The 6044-nt window shown below is 40.4% G+C and overlaps 1 protein-coding gene across 6 annotated transcripts in view; it reads left to right on the top strand.

Moving 5' to 3' along the window:
• Positions 1–520: 520 nt before the first annotated feature.
• Positions 521–6044, top strand: part of Np (serine protease notopleural) — a 29617-nt gene continuing 24093 nt past the window's right edge. For 3 of the 6 annotated variants that reach the window (XR_015318107.1, XM_022813777.2, XM_086976326.1), the window contains exon 1: positions 521–1133. The gene's annotated coding sequence lies outside the window, so the exon portion shown is untranslated. Of the gene's footprint in view, positions 1134–1762; positions 1872–6044 lie in introns of all 6 variants that reach the window. The other 3 variants (XM_086976332.1, XM_086976328.1, XM_086976324.1) reach the window with 3 other exon arrangements.

The raw sequence follows: 6044 nt of genomic DNA, 5'->3' as shown, positions 1-6044 counted from the left end.
ATTATATTTTACGTAGCATCGGAAGGAAAGTACGAATCTAATATGAGTGTTTACGCATGTATACATCCTGACGTTCAAATGATAGGCGAAGGACACAGGCTCTTTTTTTACGAATTCTTTCACTGCCCCTGTCACAATAACATAAACTCTGGGCCACAGTTTTTATTGGCCTGTACGAGGCCTAATGGACAGGAGCTAGAGGACCTAGCCAAACGTATTAATCGCTGTGGTACCAGTGTTCATACTCATGATGTAACTGCAACCTAATGGTATTTGTACACTGCAACTGCCATGCCAAATGAACAGTCCAATTAGCGAAAGGTTTAATGAATAATTAATATTCATTAATCATCGGTAACCATTAAACATGCATGTTACAAAGCAAAAACGTGCAATCTTGCACTGTATCTATTATATTCCAAGCAATACACTGAACGCACTGCGTGCTCATGTCCTGTCACAATGAAAAAACACGTTTGAAAAAATTGCGAGTACGTGAATGAACAGGTGACAAGTAAGCAGATCGAGGCGGTCGTGTGTTTTGTGAATGACAAATGGTTATAATGCTTTAGAATTGTATGTTTCAGACTGAATGAGTCCTGAACCAAAAATATTAATCCTCGATGGATGAATAATAGATGTTGTAATATGGACCCATTAATAAGCTGGCTATAATAAATAGGGAAAACACCGTTTTTATTTATCGACGCATATATGTTTTTTACATTTTAAACTTGAGTGGAAAAGAGTCAACGATCAAAACTGGCGAATAAAGTAGTTAACACGTTGGAATCAGCTTTGAGGAACGGTACTCTCCGAATACGTATCTTGTCGCAGTCTTTGACTGTCACCAGCAACCCAGCGGAGTCCGCTCTAGTGCTTATGTGGTCAATCAGTGTTTACGATACAGATAGCCATTGGAGCCGCGAATCGGGAAGGATGCTGCATGTGATACGCATTTCGTTGGTGGATTATTCAAAAATAATTCGAGGCTGAATTTTTCTAAATTGTATTTTCCGCTTTGTTTTAGCATTCTTAGTAGTGGTGGTGCCGGCTATAGGGGTGTTTAAAACTGTTAATGGGCCACAATAGGCGAAGTTTTTGGCAACAGCAGCAGCAACAGTGTTTGTTTGGTGAGTAATATTCACTGAATTTTTCTTCGGGTGCAAATATCAAGAGAATATGCTTGTTGATGAATCGAACAATAATTCTGTTTGTAATTCTATCTATTAAGTCATTTATCTAAATGTATGGTTTGCTTTTACGTGTATTGTAGGTAGTATACAAAAGAGAAATCAAATATCGTATAGAGCTATTTGAATGAGCGACCTCCATAGCTTTAGAGTCTAAGGCTTTATGCTCTGAGTCAGTATTGCAACAGTAAACATACGACTGTACGTCAGATGGCTCCATTCGAAGCGATTGAAGCAAATATCGTTGCTGCATCAGTAATTTTCCTTTTTGTCTTCCCTCTACAAAGCACACGATTTTAACATTCAGAAAATGTCCATCTATAGCGTACGAAATGAGCCTTACTTTGATGATATCTGTCTTCGATCCATTGTAATGGCGATTTTTTTTGGGCCCTATCACAGGAACGCTAGTAACACATCAACTTAGGGGTGTCAAACGTTTTTTATAACTGAACAATTGGTTATTACAATATTCTGGTATAAAGCAATGAAATCCTCAGTCCTATATTCTGGGTAAATTCTGGGTATAGTATTTTAAGAGCTATTGATATTTTTCCTTACCGATATAGGTGAGCGTCAAGGATCGATTTTTGCGGCTATGTGCTACTGCATTATTCCATGTACCGTTCTGATCGGAGATATCTGGACTGATTTTAGTTAACATGGACTCCTATCATTGTATGTGAGAGCATGAGGTTTAACAATGGCAGTCTTGTAATATATATTGATAATGACATCACGTAGATTTTGAAACAAAAACTGAAGTGCATTTTATTTGTCTTCCGCCAAATATGCGTGAGTTTCGCGTCAAGACTTACTTAAAGACCTTCACTAAGGGCATCATTTTTAAGGTCAACGGAATATGCTTAGTGAGAAACACAGAAATACTATTAATAGATTTGCATGCAATGTTTATCTGTTTCTCAAGTCAATAGCTTCAAAGTGTGGCCCCTTATTCGTTTGCTTGATAATTTCTATGGCTACCTCCTTTGTATTGTTTACAGCTTTAGCAATAGCGAGTTAGTGGAACGTGGCTGTATAATGAATCTTAACGTTTTTAGCGTTCCTTACAGCCTGTGTAAAGGCACCAAAATTAATGTATTGTTACAAAGACAATATTTTCGGTACAAGCCTATGAATTTAGAAGTGTGGTAGAAAATTGTTGCTTTTAATGGAAATTGCCTTAGTTGAGGGCGTTTGAATCGGTTTTGTCTTGGACGACTATTTCCATGTTACAAAAGTATTTGCCACAGCTTCGAACGAAAGAAAAAAACGTCGCTGTGGTTTATGCCTTATCAAGTATGACATACGTACAAAGCGTATGCTTCCCTTGTGTTGATAACACATGTAAAGCACTCCGTATTTTAACAATTACTATTATATTAACAACCCACCACAGAAGAAAAACGTCATCGGATTGTTTACCGTAACCTCAACAGAATCAGCTCTACGAATCCGTAATCGTTCATTCTGTATTTTCATTTTCTGCTGACCCAGTTTTAGCCCAACAGCGCATTCCTTCATGGAAGATACAACTTCTATTTTTTGCATATAGTATCTTGATGTGATGATGCAACGGTTACGATCTGTATTTAGAAAAGTACGTAAAAAAATAGTTAACCATCGATAAATGATTCAAGATGTCATAGATTCTGAACTTATGTGCAGTTAATGTGTGAAGTTTGTCGCTGTTCACATTATTAATTCTAAATCCAATTAGCTTCGTGCTTGTTCTAGCGAACCGTAATTATATCCCTCAAACTGTAAGAACTTTTAAATTCTAGTAACGGCGCCGACCTAGATAGTGATGTCTTTAAGCATTGCCTTATTATGTGTCGAAAAAAAATAATTTTTGAGCTCTTTCTCTTATTTGGATAATTTAGTGGTAGTAAGTGTCAAATAGAGCATAATCGCTGTTCCATAATGCCGGAAGTTACAACTTGTCACCAACCGAGGCACTAATTATTCTATAGTATTCTAACGATCAATTCGAGAACTCAAGGATAATTTCATCGTGGCTTCATCAAATGAATTAGCCCCTGTTAGCTCTCTGATAGTATGCCCGCGGATCCATGCTAACTTCATGCTTATCCACAATCTTTTCGCATTTCTTTATGCCGCCTTTTTTTTTTTATCTATTCTGACAAAAAAATATATTCATAGTGCCGACAGATAAATCCATACCGGAGTAGTAGTGATACGCCCCGAACCAGTACGAAAACACGCGCGTGTATCATATAAGTCTAGGGCGAATATCGTATTTGCCTGCGTCCCTCCATCCATTTACCGACTTATCTGTCGAATTAAAATACGAAGCAAAAAACCGACTGCTACTGGACGAGAGTGTCTGGTAGCAGTGAAGTCCCAGAGCAATACGTCCGTGTGCATCTCTGTCATTCGGGGCCCTTTCAGTTTAGTTAGTTTCGGTCCCGTTGAATTGTTCCTGGACGCGCGCCATCAGCATCATCATAATCAATTTGCTGATCATCATTATCGACGGATTTATCCATCTACTAGCCGATAGATCAATGTCTCCACTTTTTCCACCTTAGTGTATCGTTGGCAGAGTATCACCGTCGTGGCGACGGTATCCGGGTAGGCATTAACATCAGGCACACCGCTAGGGCTGAAGGACCACTAAAGACCCTACGATTTAGTTGCTATTGGGCCGATCGATCCGTAGCGTTTAATGTTTGTTTTTTCATAGTCCATATCTGTTGTACCAGTTGCAATAAACGTCTGTGCTGCAATCGCTGCTGCCACCGGTTGGTTAAGTTCGTGGCGACGCGGTGGCTTTTTGGTCCCTTTTTGGTTCCTTTTTGGACAGGTCATCTTCGCCATCACCGCTGGTTTTGCCTGCCTGCCTGTGTCCTCCTCATCATAATGATGATGACAGTAAAAGAGATCAGGAAGAGCCGCTTCAGCATCTACAGACGTCTTCAGAGCATCAGAGCTCTGAGAGTGTGTAGCCAACCCTTATCTGACTTGTGGCTATTTCGCTTCTTTTCGCTTTGCCTTCTACAACATTTTGGTGTTCACTTTTTGGTTGCTGCTGCTGCTGCTGCTATTTCTGTTCCTTCTGTGTCGCGTCTGCTGGCGCAATAAAGCGGTCCTCTGCTGCCGCTACTGTGTGTCGTCCGTACATTTTGATAGATAATAGCTGATTGATGAATTAATGACGACTTTGATCGGTTGTCGCCGAAATGCCAAATTATCGTCGCTATAATCGTGATTGCCGCCTCGCTCGATAGCACACCTTTCAGCCTGCTTCGTCCGCCTGGATGATGACAACAAGTTCGATTCCGATAACGTTGTGACAAATACAAGCAGAAATCGACGAATGATTCGGAGACACTGCTGGCAGTTGGACGCCAGTTGAACTGACTAGAACACAGGACGTGTCGCGACTCGCGATATGCAGCAGGACCACGTCCATGCACATCTGCGTACGAATGGCTGACGCTTAGTTCACCCAGATATCTTATTTTTTTTTTTATCTCTCTTTCGCATGCGTGCCGTTGCGCTCACTCCTTTACGCATTCTCCTACTGTCTCATCATCATCAGTGATACATATAGCAGTTGTTTTACATCGCAATCCTTGCTGCTGCGCGCTAGAGACGTTACTGTCGTTGTTGTTGTTGTCGCCGTCGATGATGATGATGATGAGGATGACGTCTGACGAGAAATGTCGCAAGACGCCACTGCTTTAACGACTGTGGCAATGTGGGAGCCTTTCAAATAACGAAAGCGGCAAGGTATTATTATTAACACTGCACCAGCTCGTGGCTGACCAACAAACAAATAGGTCGCACGAAACTCGCGGGCTAAAATTAGAATTTTAACTATGATTTCCCCCTGCACTGGTTTCTCTAGACATGCCTTTGTCTTGCTCCAGTGACCTTGATTATTATTAATATTATCATCATTATTATTAGGCTTCTAGAAGCGAATCCGCAGATTTTGAAATTAAAAAGCTTTTAAGTTACGCATCGTTGACAAACGAAGTTGGGTCGGTAAATACTTTAATCTTATAGAAACTTATGAATGAAAACTACTTACGTTTACTATGTTTAAGTAAAAACGTCTTACAGTTTTGGCAGTCAATCATCAGGTTTTCGTTCCTCGAAGGTCATAGCGCTACGGAAATTCATTGAAGATCGATAAAGATATTAGGTAAGGAGGTCTAAGGCGAAAACACGGTACGTGAATAGTACAGACGTTTCAAGATTGGAGACTGGAATATTGAAGACTAGATATCAGGACCGGAGGATAATCCAAAAAGCTTTTTACGAAAGCAGAGCTTAGTCAGCCATGACTGGTATTCCACATATGTTACAAAATTTTAACCTAAATACCGACAATGCGGAACTTGAATAACAAACGGGGAATTTCTAGAAATTTTAAAATCATGCGGTGTATTCCATGTCCGATTAGCGGAACTTCAATCAACGAAAATTCACCTGAACGATGTGGTCGCTATCTATCGGCGGCCGAAACAGATCAGTTCAGCAAACAGTGTTGCCCTGGAGAAAGATAAAATGCGGTAGTAGTATCGAGTAGGCTCGGACGTTGGGTGATGGTAGTATTCGCAACGGACGTCAGGGGCATTTGCTACTATGAAACGTTCGCCTAATATGAAATAATAAATGTAACCCGCTGTACACGATCCGTTAAAAGACCCATGGATTTTTGGTAAGGCAGTCTACCTACTTGACTACAAAAGCAAACCTCACAGCGATGCCTTAATTGCATCCTGAATTGAGCATAGTATTCAACGTTGGCTTTAACCCGCTTAATCTCACAACTTGCTGCCCATGCCCTGAAAAGGCCAACTAGTCGGCAACAATATC

The sequence above is a fragment of the Varroa destructor genome, unplaced genomic scaffold, assembly GCF_002443255.2.
Source record: "Varroa destructor unplaced genomic scaffold, Vdes_3.0 BEIS01000001.1, whole genome shotgun sequence".
Taxonomy (NCBI): Eukaryota; Metazoa; Arthropoda; class Arachnida; order Mesostigmata; family Varroidae; genus Varroa; species Varroa destructor.
Note: the sequence above shows the minus strand (reverse complement) of the source record. Positions and strands in the feature narration are given on the sequence as shown.